The sequence below is a fragment of the Arachis ipaensis genome, chromosome B10, assembly GCF_059453495.1.
Source record: "Arachis ipaensis isolate K30076 ecotype BB chromosome B10, ASM5945349v1, whole genome shotgun sequence".
NCBI lineage: Eukaryota > Viridiplantae > Streptophyta > Magnoliopsida > Fabales > Fabaceae > Arachis > Arachis ipaensis.
The window spans coordinates 99,107,022-99,134,055 of record NC_142435.1 but is presented as its reverse complement, the minus strand read 5'-3'; the positions used below and the strand labels follow the sequence as shown (position 1 = coordinate 99,134,055).

Genomic DNA, 27,034 nt, shown 5'->3' with positions numbered 1-27,034 from the left:
ATGTATACATAAATCTTTTAGAAACTTTGCATATTTAGGTACTTGTTGAATAACATCAAAAAGAGGAACGGTTACCTCAACCTTTTTGAATATTTCTACCATTTTGGGATCGGGTTCCAGTTGCTTCCTGGGCTTCCTTGCAAGTTGTGGAAAGGGAATGGGAGTAGTGTTTTCTGCAGTGTCTGTGCCTTTTGGTGCTTCCTCTTGTGGTTACACTTCTTCTTCTTCAGCTATGTCCTGTATGTCCTCTTCTTCTTCGACATCTTCTATTTCTACTACCTCTTCAGCTGAGGCGTGTTCTGGTGAGCTTGGCTCCTCTTGATTTCTCTCCTACAGTGTGGTTCCGGACCTCAGGGTGATGGCATTAATGCCTCCCTTTGGATTGGGTAATGGTTGAGAGGGGATTCTTGTGGAGCTTGAAGGTTGGTTATTGGAATTTTGCATTGATCCCATCTGTGAAACAAGAGCTTGCAAAGTAGAGGTCAGACCATTCAGACTGGCATTAATGTTATTCATAATGTTATTTTCCATGGTCTGTTGTCTCTGCTCAAAAGATTGTAGTAACTCTTCATTAGGAGATAAAGAAGAATGAGTAAATTGAGAGGTCTGCTGTTGGGTATTCTGTGGTCCTTGGGATTGCCTCAGGTGAGGTGCTCTGTAAGGTTGGTTCTGCTACCTGTTGTTGTTATTATTCCACCTCTGATTTCTCTGATTATCTTTGCCTCCTCTATTATTGTTGTCCCTCCATTTCTGGTTAGAATTGTCCTGCCATCCATGGTTATTATTTCCACCTTGATTGTACCCTTGGTTGGGGCGATCATAGAAGTTATGAGTGGATGCCACCATGTTGTCTTCCTGTTGGAGTTGCGGGCATTCATCAGTATAATGGCTATAATCAGCACAAATTCTGCAAAATCTCTGTGGGACTAACTGTTGGCTTTGCTGTGCTGGAGAAGGTTAAGCTTGCTGAACATGTTGTTGATTCAGTTGCATCTGCTTCAGCAAGTTGGTCATCTCACAGATACTCTGAGTTAGAGCAGTAGTCTCTCTGCTAGAGGATACTTCTGCAATGGCTTTTGAACGGCCTTGCTTCTGTCTGTGGTTCCTAGTGGATTCAGCTAAGTCGCTGATCAATTGCCATGCCTCATCAGTGGTCTTGTAATTTTTCATAGACCCATTGCTAGCACTTTCCAATGTGGTTTTATCTTGGGGCCTCATGCCCTGTGTGACATAACTGAGTAACACTATCTTGTCAATCATGTGGTGGGGGCATGCTTCCAGAAGATTATTGAAGCGCTCCCAATATTCAAAGAGAGTCTCGTTGTCATCTTGAACAATAGTGGAAATATTTTTCCTTAGTTTATCAGTAACTTCAGATGGAAAGAATTTCTTCAAAAAGTCTTTTCTGAGCGTATCCCAGTTGGATACATTTGCTAGGGGTTGAGTGTAGTACCACTCTCTTGCTTTTCCCTCAAGAGAAAACAGGAAAGCTTTCAGCAGAATTGAAGTTTCATCTGTACCATCTCGCCTGACAGTAGAACAGGCTGCCTGGAAATCTCGCAGGTGCTTGATAGGCTCTTGAGCAGGTAAGCCATGAAACTTGGGCATCAAATTGAGCAGTGCGGTCTTTATTTCGAAATCTGTAGCCACCGCTGGGTGATGCGCTTGAAACGGTTGCATTGTAAAATTAGGGGCTCCTTCCTCCTGGATGGTAACTCTCCTAGGTTCTGCCATGTCATCTGCACGTGAATCAACCGAATCAGTAGAACGGGAGCTGGTTTCTTCCTCAAGTTCACTTTCAGATCCGCCCTCGGAGTGGGCTAACCGACGCCGAGCTCGCCTTATTCGTGAAATAGTCCTTTCAATTTTAGGATCGAATATTAGCAAGCGCGGATCAGGAAGTGAACGCGTCATTTGACGAAAGAAACAGGCAGCTCATAGTAGCAAAATAAAATAAAATGCAAATAAATAAATTCTAATTAATAACTTTAGCACTCTATTGCAACTCCCCGGCAACGGCGTCAAAAATTGATGCGGGCAGAAATTAGCGAATTAAAAATTATTAAAATATATACGTTGCAAGTATAGTTCTTAATTCGCCAGAATTCCGCCTATCAATTTAGAAAGGTGTCACAGAAAATTGAATTTAAAATACTGGGAGTATGAATCCCAGGTCGTCTCCCAACGAGTTGCAGAAAAGTGTGCTATTCTATTAATCAGAGATTTTCAAAAAGATTTGAATTGGGCAACAGGATATTAAATTGATGAATTTGAATAATGTAAATAAAAGCCTTGACTGGGAATTGATTAGTTGGAATCCCTATTATTGTTGGAATGCTCTCAGGATTAATCGACAATTAAAGGCTATCCTGTTTAGTTATCCTTCACTGGGTGAAGGAAAGTCAAACAAGTTGGAATGCTACGTCCGTTCACAAGTCGCAATCCACTTAATTAAAAGGGATTGGTGTTAGTGATTAGGAGGCAATCCAACCGTAAACCCAATTACAATTTTTCTTTCAAGCCTTCCAACTCAAGGGTTCCTTTCAATCAATTCCCCATCAAGTTAGGGAACTACTCACTCATTGTAAAGGTAAAATTCATAGCATATGAAAAGGAATTAAAGAAAGACATTGGAAATAAAAATCGACATAGTCAATTAAAAATAAAGGTGATCCTTGTATTAAATAATCCTAAAAATATTCCAATGGTAAAATTAAGAAAGCAAAGAACATGGAAGAGTAAACCAAGTAAAGAAAACGAACTAGAATGATGAAGTCTTGATGAGGTAATAACTCTTCTCAGTGTTCCAATGCCAAAAAAAAGTAAGAAAAACTAAAATCCTAAGAACTATGAATGTGTAGAGAGAAAACCTAGAGGAGGAGTAAAACTAGATCTCAAAAACTAAAACTGTGTAGAATGTCTCTTGTCTTTGGTTTCTACATGTTCTTTGGCTCTAGTCTGCTGTTCCAGGCCAAAAACTGGGTCAAAATAGGCCCCGAAATCGCCCTCAGCAAATCTACAAATCATGCAGATCGCGCACGTCACGCGATCGCGTCGCTCATGCGGACGCGTCATTCGCGTTTCTGCTTTGCCACGCAGATGCGTCGCCCATGCGGCCGCGTCACTCGTGCTATTCCATGCCGCGCGGTCGCGTCATCCATGCGGCCGCGTCGCTTCTCGCTGGTCATCTCCTCAATTTCTTCTATTTTTGCAGGCTTCCCTTCCAATCTCCAACTCATTCATGCCCTATAAAGCTTGAAACACTTAACACACAGATCACGGCATCGAATGGAATAAGGGAGAAATAAAATACATAATTAAAAGTCTCTAGGAAGCAAGTTTTCAACCATAAAACATCTTTAGGAAGGAAATATAAATGCATGCTTATTTAATGAATAAGTGGGCAAAGATCATGATAAAACCACACAATTAAACACAATATAAACCATGAAATAGTGGTTTATCACCAGCTAAGCCCAGAAAACTCCTTATCTCAGTTACTGTGGTTGGTTGCCTCCAATCCATCACAGCTTCCACCTTAGTTGGATCTACGGCTATTCCCTTCTTACTCACCACGTGACCCAAAAACTTCATCTCACTCTTCCAGAACTCACACTTAGACAGTTTCGCATAGAGTTTTTTCTCCTTTAAAATCTGCAACACGGTCCGCAAGTGTTCCGCATGCTCTTCTTCAGTTTTGGAGTAAATCAGTATGTCGTCAATGAAGACAACAACGAATTTATCCGGACGGAATACAATATTCATGTAATCCATAAACACTGCAGGAGCATTCGTCAACCCAAAAGACATTACAGTATACTCGTAATGACCATAACGAGTCCTGAAAGAGGTCTTAGGGATATCCTCACCCCTCACCCTTATCTGGTGATAACCGGATCGTAAATCGATCTTGGAGAAAATCCCAGCTCCTTGTAACTGATCCATGAGATCATCAATCCTCGGAAATGGGTACTTATTCTTTATGGTGACATTGTTCAGCTGCCTGTAGTCCACACAGAGCCGCATACTTCCATCTTTCTTCTTTACCAGTAACACTGGAGAACCCCACGGGGAAACACTTGGTCGGATAAAGTTCTTACCCAACAAATCCTCTAACTAAGACTTTAGCTTGGCCATCTCTAACGGTGACATCCTATAAGGAGCACTCGAGATTGGTCCAGCCCCAAGCACCAATTCAATAGCAAACTCGACCTCTCGGTTAGGTGGAAATTCATTAATGTCATCGGGAAACACCTCTGGAAACTCGCACACCACCGAAATCTGTTCCAACCTTTGATCATCACCCGAAACACCCGCGGTTAACAACTGGATACCCTGACATTCGATTCCGGAACAGTTCACCATCATCGAAGTAATAACTATTCACCACGACCGGCCCGTCTGTATCTTCCGGCATAAAGTACACCGACTTTGTAGAACAATCAAGCAGAACATGATTCTCAGATAACCAGTCTAATCCCAAGATAAGATCAAGACCGATCATCGGTAAGCAGATTAAATTATGGACAAAATCACGCTACTTGAACCTAAACGAAACTTTCGGGCATCCTAGCCTAGTTACCATGGCCTCATGGGTAGTATTATATACTTTTAGGTCATAACCTAAGGTTACGATCTTCAATCCTAACTCATGGGTTTTTCTCAAATGCAATAAATGAATGCAATGCTCCCGAATCAAATAAAGTATTTAAAGTTTGACCAGCCATTTCACAGTTACCTCGAATAAGCACCTTAGATCCCTCAGCACCTATAGCTGAAGTGGTGAACACCCGACCAGTCTGCTGTGCTTTCTCTACACCTTGTTTTTTCTTCTCCGGACACCTTGGGAGCTTATGTCCTGCCTTACCACAGAAATAGCACAAACCCCATCCAGCCATACACGGGACTCCCGGATGGTGACTTCCACACCTAGCGCAAGCTTGCTCATTCTGTGGCTGCTTCCCAAACCTTTTTCCTTGGGAGTTGTTATTGTTGAGCCTCCTGAAAGAGCCTCCCCGCTTGAAAGGCAGACCTCTAGGTGCAAAGCTTTTCCCTTGGTTCTGTGGGAATGATCCCTTGTGACTCCCTCTCTCAGCAGCTGCCTTCTTCACACACTCTTCAGCAACCCCACACTTGTTCACCAACACAACGAAAGTTCTGATCTCCATTGGTCCCTGAGCTCCATTTCTGTCGTTGCCATGGTTGTTCATCTGTTGACCAAGAGCCTCAGCAGTGGCTTGCATAGCAGCAGCCATGTTCTCCAACGCAGTTATAAAGTTCACCGGGTCATTAGGGTTAATCTCTGGCTCACGAGCGTTCGTATGACCTCTCCCACGGCCTCTACCGCATCCATGAGGCGCCATCTGGTTCCTATACACACCAAACAATCGATATTAAGTTGATCAGTCTCAATATTGGAAGTTTAGTGCTTCAAGTCCCAAATGCATGCTCATGAACGTTTATGCCAATTATATCAAGTAGATATACTAATAGCACATAACAAACATACAGAGAATGCACAGAAGCATAGTCAATCCGTCCCTCAGGCTCTACAGGAACGAACTGCTCTGATACCATAATGTAACACCCTACCATACAAAGTCTTATGCTTAAGTCATAATTCAGAGATGGCAAGGTATTACGACCTCTAAAATAAAAATTTAGTACATATAGTAGTATGAATGATTGATTATAACTAGGAGCCTTTGTAGAAAAAGGGGTAAACAAAAACCGTAACTCGAAAGCGCAACACTCCGATCGATAACGTAACAAACAGGGATAAGCTACCGCGAGATTATATATATACAAAGGAGTGTCAAAAACAGGAATATCAAGACTCAAAATCCGGTTGCAAAGATAACCGGTCCGAGCATAGCAATATATACATATAATAAAATGAGGAAACCCCAAATGAAACCCAAAAGGACACAAATACAGAAACCTATTCTCCAAAATCTCCTATGAGAGGAGTCATCACAGTTTGTATTATGTAATGGAGATAAAAGTATCTAAGAAAAACATATAAACCAAAACAGAGTCCCGAGAATAAAGGATCTTCGCTAATCCAGAAGTCTCCAGCATGCCTCAGCGAGAAACCTCACGTCCTACATCTGAAAACCACAAAATCTGCATGGGTGAGAACCAGAGGACCCCAGCATGGTAACATCTTCCACATATATAATACATAATAATAGAGGAAAGCCGAAGGCAATCCTGGAACTTCCTCCAGATAATATCAAAGCTTATAAACAAGCTAAACCGTAAGTGGCAACTGACTAAAGATCCTTCAGTCTAACTAATACTCCCCTTTCCAATTCCTTCAGACCTCCCAACCACCAGCAGGAGTATAATATAGCAAACACAGTTATATCAGACAAGAGATATACAAATAGAAACAATTAAGGCATTTAGACAAATAGCAAGTAATATGCAATCAAATAGGCAATCTCAATCAATTCACATAGTATGCATATGATGAATGCCTGTCCCTAATGGCTGATGATATCATCTGTCAGTTACAGAGCCAACCCGACAAGTCCTGGTAGCTAACCGTTGGACTGTCCCTCTGTCGTGTCTCCCCAACTCGAGTTATACTCATTATAAACTTGATCATAATCATGATCCATATCCATCACCCTCACTGGTGAATATTTATGGGGGTGAGCTCATCCGGGGCTTTCACAGTGCCCGGCTACCCTGACGATATAGGGTTAACAGAGCTTCGAGTCTCAACCTGGAGCACGTGGTGGCTAGCCACTGCTTTCTCCCAGGGAAACTCTCATCTCCGATAGTGGAAGTGCAAACATTCACAATTCATTCAAAAGCATATATGCATTTATTCTTAGCCATAATGCTCCGCCGTAACACGGTAATAATCTAGCCATCCGGCTCACGGTTAAATCCATAACCAGCCAATTCATTAACAATCACGGCCCTTCGGCCCATGGCATAACAAGCACTTCCACCGCCATCCTCCGCATCTCACATAATCATCTTTGATCCTCATTTATCATTCATTTTTCCCTTGCTTCACTTGCAATTTACCACATCCCCTAGCTCCTTTCTCTCATTGCTAGGCATACCATAATGATCTAAGACACAAATGGTGAGATCGGAGGCTTAGAAGTGTGAAATTTGGCTTTTAAAACTCAAAAATCAACTTTGGGATGAAAACAGGGCCACGCGTACGCGCACTCCACGCGCACGTGTGGATGGCCACAAAACTCATCGACGCGCAAGCGTCATACACGCAGACGCGCGGGTTGAAAAATAGCCAAACAACGCGCAAACGTCAGCCACGCGTACGCGTGGGTGCTCTTGCGCCCTAGGCACAAAACTGGCACAACTCTCTGAAAAATAACTGGGCATTTGGTGCAGCGCATCGACGCACTCGCGCACACCACGCGCACGCGTGGATGGTGTTTTCTTGAAGAACGGCGCGTACGCGCCAAGTGCGCCTACGCGCGGGGGGTCATTCTGCTAAAAATTTTCTAAGTTAAAAGCTGCAGAATTCACAGATTCAACCCCCAATCTTTCGACGGACATAACTTTCTCATTTTAAGTCGTTTTCCACCCGTTCTTTCAAAGGCATGGACATCCCGGATCCATTTTCATTTCTAAACAAGTTTGGTACAAAACGGGCATCCGTAGTCCAAGTTATGTCTCATCAAAATATGCCCAAAAATCATGTTTTCATACAAAACCACAAGGTGCCATTTTCAAAACAAGCCATCTTCAACTCTTTTCAAAATCAACCAAAACATGCCAATTTCAACCCTTTTTGAAATCAATCAAAATGTACCAAAATCAACGTCAAGCCATCCTCAACTCACACATTGACACTTTACCAAAATTCCCAAAGTCACCATCTAACCATTTTACCACTTCTCAATCAAATGGCTAAAGGACAAACACAATATCATGTCATACATCCTTCCTCATCCCAATTTCCAATAATACCATTTTCAATTAACCATCATTATACATAATCAACATCATACTCACCATCAACATGGTACCACCCATCAATTCAACCTCAATCATCCATCAAGCATATGTCACAACATGCATTTCTCATATATCACAAAATCAAGGCATCAATATTCATAATCACATATATGAACACATTATATATCTCAACCATTCAACAACATCAACAATTCAAAGCCTATCTTAGGGCCTCTAGCCTAAGTATTTCCTACCACATTACATATTAGATACGGAAAACCGAGACCATACCTTAGCCGATTTCTCAAGCTCAACCGGAGCACTTCAAAACCACTTGTCCACAAGCCCTCTAGGTCTCAAAACCTCCAAGAATAGATTTTTACCACCAAAAATCCCTTCAAGCTTTTCAAAGTCTCAAATATTCATATATACACAACCTAAGCTACAATCATCATACCCATACACAACATCACAATACCCAAACATCATAGAACAACAAATTACACTAGGGTTGAGAATCTTACCACACCCAAGATCCAAGGAGACAAGATTAACCTTCTCCTTCAAGAGAGTTGGGTCCTATAACATCAAAGAGCCCAAAATCTCAATATTTTTGCTCATGAAACTCGAAAACAAGGGCTGGAATTTCGAAGAGCAAAACGTGGCTTACCTCAAAATTGATTGTATGGGTTTTGTAGAGCTCTCCGCGGTGAATGCGTGGCTGCAAACGGTGCGGCAATCGGAGCTCTAGATCAAAAGTTATGGTGGTTTGAAGATCAACCAAGGGAAAGAACTTGAGAGAGTGTTCTTCCCTCCATGGCCTCCATTTCAGCGTGTTTCTTGAGTGTAGTGAGGAGAGAGAGTGCTGAAATGAGTGTATTAGGTTTAGTTTAGTTGGGCCAAGAGCCCACTTTGGGTCCGGTTGGCCCGGTTTGACCCGTTCGGTCCAATCTTGGTCCGATTTCTATAAAATTGGTATCGAAATTTTCGTCTCAATCTCCTCTATCATATTAAGCCATAAAAATAACATTTTTGGCTTTCTAGAATAAATTCTCATTTATGGGTTAATTAGCCATTAATTAACCGGGTCTTACACGTTATCGTCGGATGTATCTGCTGGTAAATTCGACGGTAACGAGCCTTAAAATTTGAAGTGCGAACCTTCTCCCCCTTTATTTCGAAATCCCTCTCTCTTTCTCTCTAACCTCTCTACTCCCACTCTCTCTAACCCTCTCCTCTCTCCGCAGCTCCGTCAGCCCTGCCGCCGCCACCTCCTCCTGTCGCCACCTCTTTTCTCCATCACCGAAACCAGCCCGTTCCTCCTCTCCTCTCCATCAGCCACAACTCATTCTCTCCCTCTCTGTTCGTGTCTCGCCGTCACCGCCATGGCGCTCCACCAGTAGCGTCTGTCGTTGCCATTGCGTCTCCCTCTCATGAGTTTTTCTTCCTCTATTCAAAGCTCAGGTCCCTTGGTCACTCTTTTTGTTTGTTTAAGTTAATTTATGATTTAGTTATATGTTAGTTTATAATTAGTAAGTGAATTTGGTTATCATATGCTAATTGCATGCCTTAGAAGAATGTAATGTTAATTAGAGTGGAGACTTCATGATTAACATTAGGTGGGTTTAGGCCATTGAAGATAAATTTTCTTGTTAAAGCCTAAATAATTAATAATTAGTTTTTTCTATGTGACTATGTGAAATATTATTTCAACTATTAAGTTTAATTTACTTGCTTATGATATTTAAAGAAATAAGATTAATATTATATAAATTGTATTAATTATACATTGTACCTAAATTATCATATGTTGCCTGTGCTAGTATTTGTGCCTGGCAATTTATGCATGTAATAACTTCTATGAATTAATGAGAACGTAAAGTATTAGTTCTAATTGAGTATTCATTATGTTAATATATATGAATGTATAGAAATTATGAAACTATTATAAATAAATATAAAGTAATACATTATGAAATTATTACTGCAAAATAAATCTCATGATTATTTAATGAACATGTATAACAATTATTTGCTAAAATTTCTGAGCATAAATCAAACAAAAATGTTGTCTTTTCAATGTATAAACAAGTTAATATATTCTGCTAGAAATGTCATGAATTTAATTGAGTTTTGACTGATGCTGTGGATTGAGGTTGGTTGGATTTGTGGGAACTGTAAACGTAGATATATGTCTAATTTTAGGGGAGGTTATGTCAATTGAAATAATATAAATATTGAAGGATTTGTGTTGTATATATGCTGATTACTATTAATAATATATTCTCTTTGCAGACATGACGACAGGTAGCAGAGGTAGAACGAGTGGGTCTCAGCCTAATCACAACGTGTGTTACACAGGAGGACTACATGCAAAAATTTGAGGCCACAACCTAGCAATCTCAATCGCCTAGTGGGGACGATACCGGTTCCAATGCCTAATGAGCGGATATTTTATACGCTTTTTGTCATCATTTTCATATAGTTTTCATTATGTTTTATTTAAGTTTTATTATGTTTTCATAGGTTTTAGTGCAAAATTCATATTTTTGGATTCTACTTTGAGTTGGTATGTTTTATGGTGATTTCAGGTATTTTCTGGCTGAAATTGAGGAGCTTGAGCAAAAGTCTGATTCAGAGACAGAGAAAGGACTACAGATGCTGTCAGGATCTGATCTCTGTGCACTCGAAGGAGCTTTTCTGGAGCTACAGAGTTCAAATGGAGTGATCTCAACGGATATAAAAAGCTAACATCCAGGAATTTCCAGAAATATATAATAGTTTATACTTTGATTTGGAAATGAAGGCCCAAAACTGGCGTTCAACGCCAGCCACCAGCCCCATTCCTGGCGTCCAGCGCCCACAGGGGAGCAGCTGACATCCAACGCCCAAAAGGGAGTCCCAAGCCAGCATTCAACGCCCCTAAGGAGTACTAGCACGTGGAGACACCCTTAACTCAGCCCAAACACTCACCAAGTGGGCCCCAGAAGCGGATTTTTGCACTATCAACCTAGTTTATCTTATTTCTGTAATTCTTAGTTAGCAGATTAGTATATATAGGAGGAGATCACCTTTGTTTAGGGGTTCAGCCATTCTTCTCCCTCCCCCATTTTGTATTTTCGAATATTATGAGTCACTAACCTCCTATGGTTAAGGTTAGGAGCTCTGTTGAGTTTCATGGACCAATAATATTACTGTTCTAGTTCAATATGTCTGATTCTATTCTCTTATGGATTCTCGTTCTTCATCTTATGAATTGAGGGTGACCCGTGACAATCACCCTTATTCTACATGGGTTCCATGCGAGCCCTAAACCGGATAGCATTGAACCAAAGCTAGAGATTGCATTCGGATTCCAATAGAGTACCTGGGCAACTTTGGATACGTGACATGAAATCCCGTTGACCGTGGGTAAGTGAGGTCTCTGTGGCGCTAAGGCTAGAGTCTGAGAAGCAGTGTTCCCTGATTCAGAAGATTTGCCTTGTCTATGGCACCTTGGGTAGGATCATGAAGGGGAGTGGATTGCTTAGAGCTTCATCTTCTACTACAGTGAGAAACCTAGCGGTGACTTGATGAGAGGACATGAGTCACTTGCAACATGGTGGATTGCTACAGTGGAGGAGGTTAACTTGATGAGAGGACATGAGTTAATCACTTACGGCTGCCATTGAAGGAATTAGAAGGTTATTGAAGTGGACAGTAAGAAAAGTAAATCCGGAAAGACAAAGCATCTCCGAAACCGTTCTCATATCATTGATTTCCCACCTATCCAGTAACGTGTTATTTATTTATTCTATTTTATGCATTTTTCGTGACAAACTATAATTTCTATCCGCCTAACTAAGATTTATAAGGTAACCACTGTTTGCTCAAACCAACAATCTCCATGGGACCGACCCTCACTCACCTGAGGTATTACGTGGACGACCTGGTATACTTGTCGGTCTATTTGTGCGAAACGTGCGGAGTCAGTTTTGCGCACCAAGTTTTTGGCGCCGTTGCTGGGGATTGTTCGGATTTGACAAACAACCGGATTATCTTGTTGCTTAGATTAGGTACTTTTTACTATTTTGTTTGATTCTTTTGTTTTCTTTTCAAAAATGTTTCAAAACCTTTTGTTTTCTTTATTGATCTTTATCTTTTGTTTGAGTCTTTTGTTCTTGTTCTTGTTAAAGTTTCGAACTTTCTTGCTTTCTTTTCAAAAAAATTTTCAAAAATAGTGTCTTTTGTTTGAGTCTAGTGTCAATTCTTAAGTTTGATGTCCCTTGTGTGTTTATCTTTTCTTTAAAATTTTCGAATTGTTCTTAGTGTTCTTTCTTAGTATTCAAGTTGTTCTTATTTCTTTTCTTGTTTTGATCTTAAAATTTTTAAGTTTGGTGTCTTTTGGTATTTTTCTTTTCTATTTTTGAAAAGCAAGTGCCTTTTGATTTAAAAATTTTAAGTTTGGTGTCTTTTGGTTATTTTTCTCTTTCTTCATTAATTCAAAAAAAAATTTATTCAAATTTTTTTTTTCAAAAATTCCAAAAGAAATTTCAATTTTTAATTTCTAATCATTATCTTATCTTATCTTAATTTTAAATATTTTCAAAAATCATATCTTTTTCAAATCTTTATCTTATCTTTTTATATCTTATCTTATCTTATTTCAAATTCAATTTTAAAACTCAATTTCAAAATTTAAAATTTAAAATTTAAAATTTCAAAATTCAAAATCAAATCTTTTTTAAAAATCAAATTTCAAATCTTATCTTTCCAAATCTTTTTCAAATCTTCATCATATCTTATCTTTTTTAACTTATTTTCAAATCTTTATCTTATCTTGTTTCAATTTCAAAATTCAAAATCAAATCCTTTTCAAATCTTTTTAAATTTCTTATTTTATCTTTTCTAATTTTTTTAAATTTCAAAACTTTTTAAAATCAAATCTTTTTCAAATCTTCTATCTTATCTTATTTTCAAATCTTTCTTATTTAGTTACTTATTTTCCTTTCTTCTTTTTCAAAACTTCCTAACTAATTCCTTTCTCTTCTATTTTCAAAAACTTCTCACTTCTTTCTCGCTTTTCTTTTTTGAAAACTACCTTCTACTCTTCAATTCTTTTTAGTTAATTAGCTTTTAATTTCTTTCCTATTTTCAAATTAAATAAATAAATAAAATAAAAACAAAAATATTTTAATTCTAGTTTCTCTTTTTGATTCTTAATTTTTGAATTCTTTACCCCCTTTACTCGAATTCTTCATCTCATTCTTCTACCCTCATTCTTCTTTCGTCTTCACATTTCACAGGGAGTTTTCTATCCTTTGACATAGAGCTCCCATTTTCTTTCTTTCTTGTTTTCTTTTTCTTGTTTATGAGCAAGAACAGAGATAAAGAACCTCTCTTTGATCCTAATTCTGAACCTGAGAGGACCCTAAGGAGGCTTTTGCAACAAGCTAAAGCACAACACTCCGGAAGAGATCTCATATAACTTTTTGAACAAGAAACAGAAAATACAAGCATGGCAACCGAACAGAATAATAGAGGAGATGTAAGAAAGGTTCTTGGTGACTTCACTGTATCCACTTCTGACTTCTATAGAAGAAGTATCTCCATACCTGCCATTAGAGCAAATAACTTTGAGTTTTAGCCTCAGTTAGTCTCTCTAATGCAATAGAATTGAAAATTTTATGGACTTCCACTGGAAGATCCACATCAGTTCCTATCTGAATTCTTGCAAATCTGTGACACTGTTAAGACCAATGGAGTGGATCCTGAGGTCTACAGACTTATGCTTTTCCCTTTTGCTTTTAGAGACAGAGCTAGGATGTGGTTGGATTCTCAACCTAAGGAAAGCCTAGACTCTTGAGAAAAGTTGGTCAATGCTTTATTAGCCAAATTCTTTCCACCTCAGAAAATGAGCAAGCTCAGGGTGGAAGTTCAAACCTTCAGACAAAAAGATGGTGAATCCCTCTATGAAGCTTGGGAAAGATACAAGCAACTGATCAGGAGGTATCCTCCTGACATGCTCTCAGAATGGTTTATCCTAGGAATTTTCAATGATGGTCTATCTGAGATGTCCAAGATGTCCTTGGATCATTCTGCTGGTGGATCACTCCACTTGAAGAAAATGCTTGAAGAGGCACAGGAACTCATTGAAATGGTTGTAAACAATCAGTTCATGTACACTTATGAGAGAAACCCTGTGAACAATGGGTTAGCTCAGAAGAAAGGAGTCCTGGAAGTTGACACTCTAAATGCCATACTGGCTCAAAATAAGATATTGACCCAACAGGTCAATATGAACTCTCAGCATCTGACTGGAGTGCAAACTGCAACTAGCAGCACTCAAGATACCTCCTATGATGGAGATGCCTATGATCCAGATCAACCCATGATGGAAGAGGTGAATTATATGGGAGAACCTTATGAAAATACCTACAACTAATCATGGAGAAATCATCCTAACATCTCATGGAAGGATCAACAGAAGCTTCAGCAAGACTTCAACAATAATCAAGGTGGAAGAACCCAGAATAGGTTCAACAATAGACCACCATTCCCATCTTCTCAACAGCAGATGGAGACTTCTAACAGAGCCTTTCTGACTTAGCAACCATAGTCTCTGAACTCTCTATGACCACTCACAGTTTCATAACAGAAACTGGGTCCTCGATCAGAAATCTGGAACAAGAGAATCCCTGAGACCCCTCCTAACACTCTTCCTAGTAACACTAAAGTGAACCCAAGAGAAGAGTGCAAGGCTATCACTGTAGAAGTGGAGGCCGAATTTGAAGGGGATAACCTGGCATTGAACGCCAGTAAGGAAGACCTTACTGGGTGTTCAACGCCCAAAAAGCCACCATAACAAACATTGAATGCCAGTAAGGAGGTCCTTACTGGGCGTTCAACGCCCAAAGAGACACAAGTCCTGGCATTGAACGCCACAATAGGGATAGTTGGCAACCCTAAGCCCACTGAGAACTTCCCTATTGAAGAACTGATAGAACCCAAGGTTCATGAGGAGCCCATTGAAGTTTCCTTGAATGCTTGGTTGAAAGTTTTACAATCTGAAGAGTACTACTCCTCTTATGAAGAAGAGGATACTAGGGAAGAGCAACTTGCTCGATACCTAGGAATTTTGATGAAGCTAAATGCCAAGCTATTTGGCACAGAGACATTGGAGGAAGAACCTCCAGTACTCACTAAGGAACTCAATGCCTTGGTTCAGCAGAAGTTACCTCAGAAGAAACCGAATCCTGGACACTTAATTCCTTGCACCATAGGTACCATGACCTTTGATAAGGCTCTGTGTGACCTAGAGTCAAGCATAAACCTCATGCATCTCTCTGTAATGGAGAGGCTGGGAATCTTTGAAGTACAAGCTGCAAGAATCTCACTAGAGATGGCAGACAAGTCCATGAAAAAGGCTTATGGACTGGTAGAGGATGTCTTGGTGAAGGTTGAAGACCTTTACATCCCTGCTAACTTTATAATCCTAGATACTGGGGAGGAAGAGGATGAATCCATCATCCTTGAAAGACCCTTCCTAGCTACAGCCAAGGCTGTGATTGATGTAGATAGAGGAGAACTAGTCCTGCAATTAGAGGAGGACTATCTTGTGTTCAAGGTTCATAAACCTCAGTGTACCTCAACTGAAGGAAGCACCATTCATAAACATGAAGTGCTTCAACCACTCCTCTTAGTATAGAGCCTAACAGAGCCCCCAGACGCCAATCTTAAGTTTGGTGTGGGGCAACCATCATCAAGCTCTAAGAGGAATGGCAGTAAGAAAGTGTCCAAGGGCTGGAGGGATAAGAAAATCCCCACTGAAGGCCTCTCACGTGGCATGAGAGTTATCTTCACTAACAATCCAGTCATTCCACACACGGTGAATAGGATCCTGTCTCTAGAACATGTGGAACTTATCCATGAGAGCACAGGTAAGAAGTTCACTGTAACGGGCGAAATTCTGAGCCCCTATCCATATCCGTAAGGAGCTAACCGTCAAGCTAGTGACGTTAAAGAAGCACTTGTTGGGAGGCAACCCAACCATAATTAAAGTTATTTCTATTTTTCATTAAGTTTATTTCAGTTATATTAGTTTAATTTTTATGTTTGTTTAAGTTTGTGATCATGTGCAGTAGTTAGAACATAAACAGAAATAGTCAAAGCTAGAAAACAGAACACCCTGGAGCAAGTACCTTGCTGGCGTTGAACACCAGACAAGAGGGCCAGAGTGGGCGTTCAACGCTCATGAGAAGCAGCATTGCTGGCGTTGAATGCCAGCCAGAGAGCACATTGCTGGTGTTGAACGCCAGCCAGGACGCACATTGCTGGCATTGAATGCCAGCCATGGAGCACATTGCTGGCGTTGAACGCCAGCCAGGGAGCACATTGCTGGCGCTGAATGCTAGCCTGGAGTAGAAGCTGGGCGTTCAACTCCCATAAGGGGCAGAAAACTTGAATTTCCTAACCCCTCAAGATCAATGGGTTCCACAGAATCTCTACCTATGACCTACCCCACCTTCTTCTCTCTCTTACTTTCACTCTTCCCCACATACTCTTTCCTATAAACCCTAATCCAATCACATCCATATCACTTCCCAAAACCATCATAACTCCCACCAACCCCCACCCACTTCATATTCAAAATTTTCCACCCAATTCCCACCTATTTATTCGAACCCAAACTATCCCACTCCTATAAATACCCCTTCTTCCTACCCTTCATACACACACCATTCATTCACTAAAGTTCCGCTTGGCCGAATTCTCCTCTCTCCCTCTATCTCCTCTATTCTCTTCTTTTTCTACTCTTTTCTTCATATTTTTCTTAAGGATGGGCAAAGATTTTAAGTTTGGTGTTGGAAAAGCCTTGCTTTTTGCTTTCCATTCATACTTATGGCACCCAAAGTCGGAGAATCCTCTAGAAAGAGGAAAAGAAAAGTAGTTGCTTCCACTTCTGAATCTTGGGAGATGGAAGGATTCATCACCAAAACTCATCAAGATCACTTCTATGAAGTAGTGGCAAAGAAGAGGATGATTTCTGAAGTTCCCTTTAGGCTCAAAAAGAATGAGTACCCGGAGATTCGAAGAGAAATTCGGAGGAGAGGTTGGGAAGTCCTAACCAATCCTATCCCGTAAGTTGGGATCTTGATGGTGCAAGAGTTTTATGCTAATGCATGGGTCACTAAAAATCATGACACTAGTGTAAACCCACATCCCAAAAGTTGGAGTATCATGGTTCGAGGGCGACCCTTGGTTCAGCCCGGAAAGTGTAAGGTTGGCGCTCCACTTTCCAGTAATTCAAGGAGACCCACATCCTTACACTAGGAGAGTCAATTTTGATCAAAGGTTGGACCAAGTCCTTTCAGACATCTGTGTGGAAGGAGCTCAATGGAAGAGGGATGCTCAAGGCAAGCCTATCCAACTGAGAAGGCTTGACCTCACGCTTATAGCTAGAGGATGGTTGGAGTTTATCCAAAGCTCTATCATCCCTACTAGCAATCGGTCAGAAGTGACTATTTACAGAGCCATCATGATTCATTGTATCATGATTCGAAGTGAGGTGGAGGTACATGAGGTCATACCTCAAGAGTTGTACAAGAAAGTTGAAAAGCCTTCCACCTTAGCAAGGTTGGCATTCCCCCACCTTATCTGTCATCTATGCGATTCAGCTGGAATTGTCATAGAAGGAGACATCCTCATTGAAGAGGACAAACCCATCACTAAAAGAAGGATGTAGCAAACTAGAGAGCCAGCACATGGGCCACAGTAAGAGCATATAGAGCTGCCTCAACAAGAAATCCCTGAGATGCCTCAAGGGATGCATTCTCCTCCCCAAGGCTATTGGGACCAGTTGCACACTTCTCTAGGAAAATTAAGCTCCAGCATGGATCAACTAAGGATGGGACATCAAAGAGCCATGAGGGAAGAACAAAGAACCATAAGGGAAGAACAACAGAGGCAGGGGCGTGACATAGAGGAAATCAAGCACTCCATTGGATCCTCCAGAAGGAGTAGTAGCCGCCATCACTAAGGTGAATTCGTTCCCTTTACTCCCATGTTGCCTATGTTATTTTTTTGTTTTCCATATATTTTGTTTTATTGTCTGTTTCTAGTGCATGATCACCTGTCTTTATGTCTTAAAGCTATGAAATATTCCATGCATCGCTCACCTTATTTAAAAGAAAAATTATTTTATTAAAAAAGAAAAGTAAGATGCATGAATTTCGAGTCATATATTAAGAATAGTTCAATTATTTACTATGGTGGCATTGCTTTTGTTTTCTGAATTTATGAATAAATAGTGAATATTTGATGTTGGAGTTAAAGAATGTTTGCTCTTGAAAGAATGATGATAAAAAAGAAGTATTATTGGTGATCTGAAAAATCCTAATGTTGATTCTTGAAGTAAGAAAAAGCAGCAAAAAGCAAAAAAAAAAAACAGAAAAAAAGAGAGAAAAAGAAAGAAGAAAAAGCCAATAGCTCTTTAAACCAAAAGGCAAGAGCAAGGATCCAAGGCTTTGAGTATCAATGGTTAGGAGGGCCTAAAAGAAATATCTTAGCCTAAACAGTTCAAATGAGTTGCTTCCCTAACTATATGCTTGTGGTGTGAAGGTGTCAAGTGAAAGGCTTGAGACTGAGCAGTTAAAGTCGTGATCCAAAGCAAAGAGTGTGCTTAAGAGCTCTGGACACCACTGGCTGGGGATTCCAGCAAAGCTGAATCACAATCCGAAAGGGTTCACCCAGTTAAGTGTCTGTGGCATTTATGTATCCGGTGGTAATACTGGAAAACAAAGTGCTTAGGGTCACGACCAAGACTCTAAAGAAGATGTGTTCAAGAATAAAAAAGAACTAAACTAGGAGAATTAATAGTATCATCTGAAATCTGAGTTCTTAAAGATGCCAATCATTCTAAACTTCAATGGAAAGTGAGATGCCAAGACTATTCAGAAGCAAAAAGCTACTAGTCCCGCTCATCTAGTTGAAACCGAGCTTCATTGAAAAATCTGAGATTTATTGTATTCTTCTACTTATATTTATCCTACTTTGTTTTTGGTTGCTTGGGGACAAGCAACAGTTTAAGTTTGGTGTTCTGATGAGCAGATATTTCATACACTTTTTGGCATCATTTTCATATAATTTTTATTATGTTTTGTTTAAGTTTTATTATGTTTTCATAGGTTTCAGTGAAAAATTCAAAATTTTGGATTCTACTTTGAGTTGGTATGTTTTATGGTAATTTCAGGTATTTTCTGGCTAAAATTGAGGAGCTTGAGTAAAAGTCTAATTCAGAGACAGAGAAAGGACTGTAGATGGTGTCAGGATCTGACCTCCATTCACTCGAAGGAGCTTTTCTGGAGCTACAGAGGTCCAAATGGAGCTCTCTTAACGGCTATAGAAAGCTAACATCCAGGGCTTTCTAGAAATATATAATAGTCTATGCTTTGCTTTGGAAATAAAGGTCCAAGACTGGCATTCAATGCCAGCCACCAGTCTCATTCCTGGCGTCCAGTGCCCACAGGGGAGTAGCTGGCGTCCAACGCCCAAAAGGAAGTCCCAAGCCAGCGTTCAATGCCCCAAAGGAGTACTAGCACATGGAGACACCCTTAACTCAGCCCAAGGACTCACCAAGTGGGCCCCAAGAGTGGATTTTTGCACTATCAACCTAGTTTATCTTATTTCTGTAATTCTTAGTTAGCAGATTAGTATATATAGGAGGAGATCATCCTTGTTTAGGGGTTCAGCCATTCTTCTTCCTCCCCCATTTGTATTTTCGAACATTATGAGTAACTAACCTCCTAAGGTTAAGGTTAGGAGCTCTGCTGAGTTTCATGGATCAATAATATTACTGTTCTAGTTTAATATGTCTGATTCTATTCTCTTATGAATTCTCGTTCTTTATCTTATGTCTGATTCTATTCCCATTTGTATTTTCTTCTTCTATTCTTCTCTTCTTATACTCATATAAGGAATCTCTATACTGTGACATAGAGGATTCCATATTTTCTTTTCTGTTCTCTTCTTTTTCATATGAGCAGGAACAAGGATAAGAACATTCTTGTTGAAGCTGATCCTAAACCTGAAAGGACTCTGAAGAGGAAGCTAAGGGAAGCTAAAGCACAACTCTCTGGAGAAAATCTGACAGAAATTTTTGAAAAAGAAGGAGACATGGCCGAACTCAACAACAATGCAAGGAAGATGCTTGGTGACTTCACTACACCAAATTCCAACTTACATGGAAGAAGCATCTCAATCCCTGCCATTGGAGCAAACAATTTTGAGCTAAAGCCTCAATTAGTTTCTCTGATGCAACAGAATTGCAAGTTTCATGGACTTCCATCAGAAGATCCTTTTCAGTTCTTAACTGAATTCTTGCAGATCTGTGATACTGTTAAGACCAATGAGGTTGATCCTGAGGTCTACAGGCTTATGCTTTTCCCGTTTGCTGTAAGAGACAGAGCTAGAATATGGTTGGACTCTCAACCTAAAGATAGTCTGAACTCTTGGGATAAGATGGTCACGACTTTCTTAGCCAAGTTCTTTCCTCCTCAAAAGCTTAGCAAACTTAGAGTGGATGTTCAAACCTTCAAACAGAAAGAAGGTGAATCCCTCTATGAAGCTTGGGAGAGATATAAGCAACTGACCAAAAAGTGTCCTTCTGACATGCTTTTAGAATGGACCATCCTGGATATATTCTATGATGGTCTGTTTGAATTATCAAAGATGTCATTGGACCATTCTGCAGGTGGATCCATTCACCTAAAGAAAACGCCTGCAGAAACTCAGGAACTCATTGACATGGTTACAAATAACCAGTTCATGTACACTTTTGAAAGGAATCCTGTGAGTAATGGGACGCCTCAGAGGAAGGGAGTTCTTGAAATTGATACTCTGAATGCCATATTGGCTCAGAACAAAATATTGACTCAGCAAGTCAATATGATTTCTCAGAGTCTGAATGGATTGCAAGCTGCTCCAACAGTACTAAAGAAGCATCTTCTGAAGAAGAAGCTTATGATCCTGAGAACCCTACAATCGCAGAGGTGAATTACATGGGAGAACCCTATGGAAACACCTATAATCCCTCATAGAGAAATCATCCAAATTTCTCATGGAAGGATCAACAAAAGCCTCAACAAGGCTTTAATAATGGTGGAAGAAATAGGTTTAGCAATAGCAAGCCTTTTCCATCATCCTTTCAGTAACAGACAGAGAATTCTGAGCAGAATCTATCTAGCTTAGCAAATATAGTCTCTGATCTATCTAAGGCCACTCTAAGTTTCATGAATGAAACAAGGTCCTCCATTAGAAATTTGGAGGCACAAGTGGGCCAGCTGAGTAAAAAAGTCACTGAAACTCCTCCTAGTACTCTCCCAAGCAATACAGAAGAGAATCCAAAAAGAGAGTGCAAGGCCATAACCTTACTTGGTGTGGCCGAACCCAGAGAGGAGGAGAAGGACGTGAATCCTAGTGAGGAAGACCTCTTGGGACGTTCACTGACCAATAAGGAGTTTCCCTTTGAGGAACCAAAGGAATCTGAGGCTCATACAGAGACCTTAGATATTCCATTGGACCTCTTTCTGCCATTCATGAGCTCTGATGAATACTCTTCCTCTGAAGAGGATGAAGACACCATTGCAGAGCAAGTTGCTAAGTATCTAGGAGAAATCAAGAAGTTGAATGCCAGTTAATTTGGTAATGAGACTTGGGAGGATGAACCCCCCTTACTCACCAATGAACTGAGTGCACTAATGAGGCAGACATTGCCTCAGAAGAAACCGGATCCCGGAAAGTTCTTCATACCTTGTACCATAGGCACCATGACCTTTGAGAAAGCTCTATGTAACCTTGGGTCAGGGATAAACCTCATGCCACTCTCTGTAATGGAGACACTGAAAATCTTTGAGGTACAAGCTGCAAGAATCTCATTAGAGATGGCAGACAAATCAATGAAACAGGCTTATGGACTAGAAGAGGACGTGTTAGTAAAGGTTGAAGGCCTTTACATCTCTGCTGATTTCATAATCCTAGACACTGGGAAGGATGAGGATGAATCCATCATCCTTGGAAGACCCTTCCTGGCCATAACAAAAGCTGTGATTGATGTTGACAGAGGAGAGTTGGTCCTTCAGTTGAATGAGGACTACCTTGTATTTAAGACTCAAGGTTCTCCTTCTGTAACCATGGAGAGGAAGCATGAAAAGCTTCTCTCAATACAGAGTCAAACAAAACCCCCACATTCAAACTCTAAGTTTGGTGTTGGGAGGCCACAACCAAACTACAAGTTTGGTGTTAAGAGGCCCCAACATTGCTCTGATTTTCTGTGAGGCTCCATGAGAGCTCACTGTCAAGCATTGACATTAAAGAAGCGCTTGTTGGGAGGCAACCCAATGTTATTTAATTATATCTATTTATTTTCCATTGCTATTTTATGTTTTCTTTAGGTTGATGATCATGTGAAGTCACAAAAACTACTAAAAAAAATCAAAAACAGAATGAAAAACAGCATTAAAAACAGCTCACCCTGGAGGAAGAGCTTACTGGCATTTAAACGCCAGTAAGAAGCATCAAACTGGCGTTTAACGCCAGAAAGAAGCATCAAACTGGCGTTAAACGCCAGAAACAAGCACCAGACTGGCGTTTAACGCTAGAACAGAGCATGGAGTTGGCGTTTAACGCCAGAAACAAGCAACAAGCTTGCGTTTAACGCCAGACATGCATTCTAAGGGCGTTTGCACGCCTAAATGGAGCAGGGATGCTAAGTCCTTGACCCCTCTAGATCTGTGGACCCTACAAGATCCCCACCTACCCCACCTCTTCTTCTCTCCTCTTTAAACCTTTTCATAACTCTCTTCCCCAAATACCCTTCACCAATCACTTCCATACCTCTTCCCCAAATACGCTTAACCACTTACATCCATCCATTCTTCCCTATATTCCCCACCTACCTCCAAAATTCAAATTCTTTTCCCTCCCAAACCCAACCCTAATGGCCAAAACCTACCCTTCCCCCCACCCCTATATAAACCCCTCAACATTACTCTATTTTCACACATTACAACCACCATTTCTCCCCCTTGGCCGAATACACTCTCTCACTCCATCTCTTCCATTTTCTTCTTCTTCTACTACTTTCTTTCTTCTTTTGCTCGAGGACGAGCAAACCTTTTAAGTTTGGTGTGGTAAAAGCATTGCTTTTTATTTTTCCATAACCATCAATGGCACCTAAGGCCAGAGAAATCTCAAGAAAGAGGAAAGGGAAGGCAATTGCTTCCACCTCTGAGTCATGGGAGATGGAGAGATTCATCTCAAAGGTCCATCAAGACTACTTCTATGAAGTTGTGGCCAAGAAAATGGTGATTCCTGAGGTCCCTTTTAAGCTAAAAAAGAGCAAGTATCCAGAGATCCGACAAGACATTAGAAGAAGAGGATGGGAAGTTCTCTCTAATCCTATTCAACAAGTCGGAATCTTAATGGTTCAAGAGTTCTATGCAAACGCATGGATCACTAGGAACCATGATCAAAGTATGAACCCAAACCCAAAGAACTGGCTTACAATGGTTCGGGGGAAATACTTAGATTTCAGTTCGGAAAATGTAAGGTTGGTGTTCAACTTGCCAATGATGCAAGAAAACACATGCCCCTACACTAGAAGGGTCAACTTTGATCAAAGGTTGGACCAAGTCCTCATGGACATATGTGTGGAAGGAGCTCAATGGAAAGTTGACTCAAGAGGCAAGCCGGTTCAATTGAGAAGACCGGACCTTAAGCCTGTGGCTAGAGGATGGTTGGAGTTCATCCAACGCTCTATCATTCTTACTAGCAACCGATCCGAAGTAAATGTGGATCGGGCCATCATGATCCATAGTATCATGATTGGGGAGGAAGTGGAAGTTCATGAGATTATACCTCAAGAACTCTACAAAGTGGCTGACAAGTCCTCCACTTTGGCAAGGTTAGCCTTTCCTCACCTTATTTGCCACCTCTGCAATTTGGCTGGGATTGACATAGAGGGAGATATCCTCATTGATGAGGACAAGCCCATCACTAAGAAAAGGATGGAGCAAACAAGAGATCATGGACCTCAACAAGAGCATGAGGAAATTCCTCACTATGAAATCCCTGAGATGCCTCAAGGGATGCACTTCCCACCACAAAACTATTGGGAGCAAATTAACACCTCCCTAGGAGAATTAAGTTCCAACATGGGACAACTAAGGATGGAACACCAAGAGCACTCCATCATTCTCCATGAGATTAGAGAAGATCAAAGAGCTATGAGGGAGGAGCGACAAAGACAAGGAAGAGACATAGAGGAGCTCAAGAACACCATTGGTTCTTCAAGAGGAAGAAGATGCCACCCTCACTAAGGTGGACCCGTTCCTTAATCTCCTTGTTCTTATTTTTCTGTTTTTCGTTTACTATGCTCTATGTTTATTTATGTTTGTGTCTTTACGATATGATCATTAATGTTTAAGTGTCTATGTCTTAAAGCTATGAATATCCTATGAATCCATCACCTTTCTTAAATGAAAAATGTTTTAATTACAAAAGAACAAGAAGTACATGATTTTGAATTCATCCTTGAAATTAGTTTAATTATTTTGATGTGGTGACAATACTTTTTTTTTTCTGAATGAATGCTTGAACAGTGCATATATCTTTTGAATTTGTTGTTTATGAATGTTAGAATTGTTGGCTCTTGAAGAATAATGAAAAAGGAGAAATGTTATTTGATAATTTGAAAAATCATATAATTGATTCTTGAAGCAAGAAAAAGCAGTGAAGAACAAAGCTTGCAGAAAAAAAAAAGAAAGAAAAAATTGGCAAAAAAAAAATAAAGAAAAAGAAAAAGCAAGCAGAAAAAGTCAATAACCCTTAAAACCAAAAGTCAAGGGTAATAAAAAGGATCCAAGGCTTCGAGCATCAGTGGATAAGAGGGCCCAAAGGAATAAAATCATGGCCTAAGCGGCTAAACCAAGCTGTCCCTAACCATGTGCTTGTGGCGTGAAGGTGTCAAGCCAAAAGCTTGAGACTGAGCGGTTAAAGTCGAGGTCCAAAGCAAAAAAAGAGTGTGCTTAAGAACCCTGGACACCTCTAATTGGAGACTCTAGCAAAGCTGAGTCACAATCTGAAAAGGTTCACCCAGTTATGTGTCTGTGGCATTTATGTATCTGGTGGTAATACTGGAAAACAAAGTGCTTAGGGCCACGGCCAAGACTCATAAAGTAGCTGTGTTCAAGAATCAACATACTGAACTAGGAGAATCAATAACACTATCTGAATTCTGAGTTCCTATAGATGCCAATCATTCTGAACTTCAAAGGATAAAGTGAGATGCCAAAACTGTTCAGAGGCAAAAAGCTACTAGTCCCGCTCATCTGATTGGAGCTAAGTTTCATTGATATTTTGGAATTTATAGTATATTCTCTTCTTTTTATCCTATTTGATTTTCAGTTGCTTGGGGACAAGCAACAATTTAAGTTTGGTGTTGTGATGAGCGGATAATTTATACGCTTTTTGCCATTATTTTTACATAGTTTTTTGTATGATTTAGTTAGTTTTTAATATATTTTTATTCGTTTTTAAATAAAAATCACATTTTTGGACTTTACTATGAGTTTGTGTTTTTCTATGATTTCAGGTAATTTCTGGCTGAAATTGAGGGACTTGAGCAAAAATCTGATTCAGAGGCTGAAGAAGGACTGCAGATGCTGTTGGATTCTGACCTCCCTTCACTCGAAATGGAATTTTTGGAGCTACAGGAGTCCAAATGGCACGCTCTCAACTACGTTGGAAAGTAGACATCTAGGGCTTTCCATCAATATATAATAGTTTATACTTTTCCTGAGTTTAGATGACGCAAACTAGCGTTTAACACCAGCTTTCTATGCTATTCTGGCGTTAAACGCTAGAAACAAGTTGCAAAGCAGAGTTAAACACCAGAAACAAGTTACAAACTGGCGTTCAACTCCAAGGAAGACATCTACATGTGAAAGCTTCAATGCTCAGCCCAAGCACATACCAAGTGGGACCCGGAAGTGGATTTCTGCATCATTTACTTAATTTTGTAACCCTAGTAACTAATTTAGTATAAATAGAACTTTTTACTATTGTACTAGGAGTCTTTTTTCCCTAATTTTGAATTCATATGCCATTTGGGGAGGCTGGCCATTCAGCCATGCCTAGACCTTGTTCTTATGTATTTTCAACGGTAGAGTTTCTACACCCCATAGATTAAGGTGTGGAGCTCTGCTGTTCCTCATGAATTAATGCAAAGTACTATTATTTTTCTATTCAACTCAAGCCTATTTCTTCTCTAAGATATTCATTCGCACACAAGAACATGATGAATGTGATGATTATGTGACGCTCATCACCATTCTCACCTATGAATGCGTGCCTGACAAACACTTCCGTTCTACATGAAAACAAGCTTGAATGCATATCTCTTAGCCTCCTGATCTACGATCAGAGTCTTCGTGGTATAGGCTAGAATTATTGGCGGCCATTCTTGAGATCCGGAAAGTCTAAACCTTGTCTGTGGTATTCCGAGTAGGATCTGGGAAGGGATGGCTGTGACGAGCTTCAAACTCGTGAGTGCTGGGCGTAGTGACAGACGCAAAAGGATTACTGAATCCTATTCTAGCATGATCGAGAACCGACAGATGATTAGCCGTGCGGTGACAGCGCATTTGGACCATTTTCACTAAGAGGACGGGATGTAGCCATTGACAACGGTGATGCCCAACATACAGCTTGCCATGGAAAGGAGTATGAAGGATTGGATGAAGGCAGTAGGAAAGCAGAGATTCAGAAGGAACAAAGCATCTCCATACGCTTATCTGAAATTCTCACCAATGAATTACATAAGTATCTCTATCTTTATTTTACGTTTTATTTATCTCTTAATTATTAAAACTCTATAACCATTTGAATCTGCCTGACTGAGATTTACAAGGTGACCATAGCTTGCTTCAAGCCGACAATCTCCGTGGGATCGACCTTTACTCATGTAAGGTTTATTACTTGGATGACCCAGTGCACTTGCTGGTTAGTTGTGCGAAGTTGTGACAAAGAACTAAGATTATGAACGTGTGTA

General features: G+C 40.2%; 3 non-coding genes across 3 annotated transcripts; 1 reads left to right on the top strand and 2 right to left on the bottom strand.

Annotated features, from left to right (window-relative positions):
• The first annotated feature begins 1,254 nt into the window (after positions 1-1,254).
• Positions 1,255-1,362, top strand: LOC148581039 (small nucleolar RNA R71). The gene has a single exon (XR_015898713.1). It is a non-coding gene; the product is annotated as a small nucleolar RNA R71 (small nucleolar RNA).
• Positions 1,363-13,846: 12,484 nt separating this feature from the next.
• Positions 13,847-13,950, bottom strand: LOC148581038 (small nucleolar RNA R71). Its single transcript, XR_015899070.1, has one exon. It is a non-coding gene; the product is annotated as a small nucleolar RNA R71 (small nucleolar RNA).
• A 6,543-nt stretch (positions 13,951-20,493) lies between these two features.
• Positions 20,494-20,601, bottom strand: LOC148581037 (small nucleolar RNA R71). The gene has a single exon (XR_015895977.1). It is a non-coding gene; the product is annotated as a small nucleolar RNA R71 (small nucleolar RNA).
• Between the last annotated feature and the right edge of the window lie 6,433 nt (positions 20,602-27,034).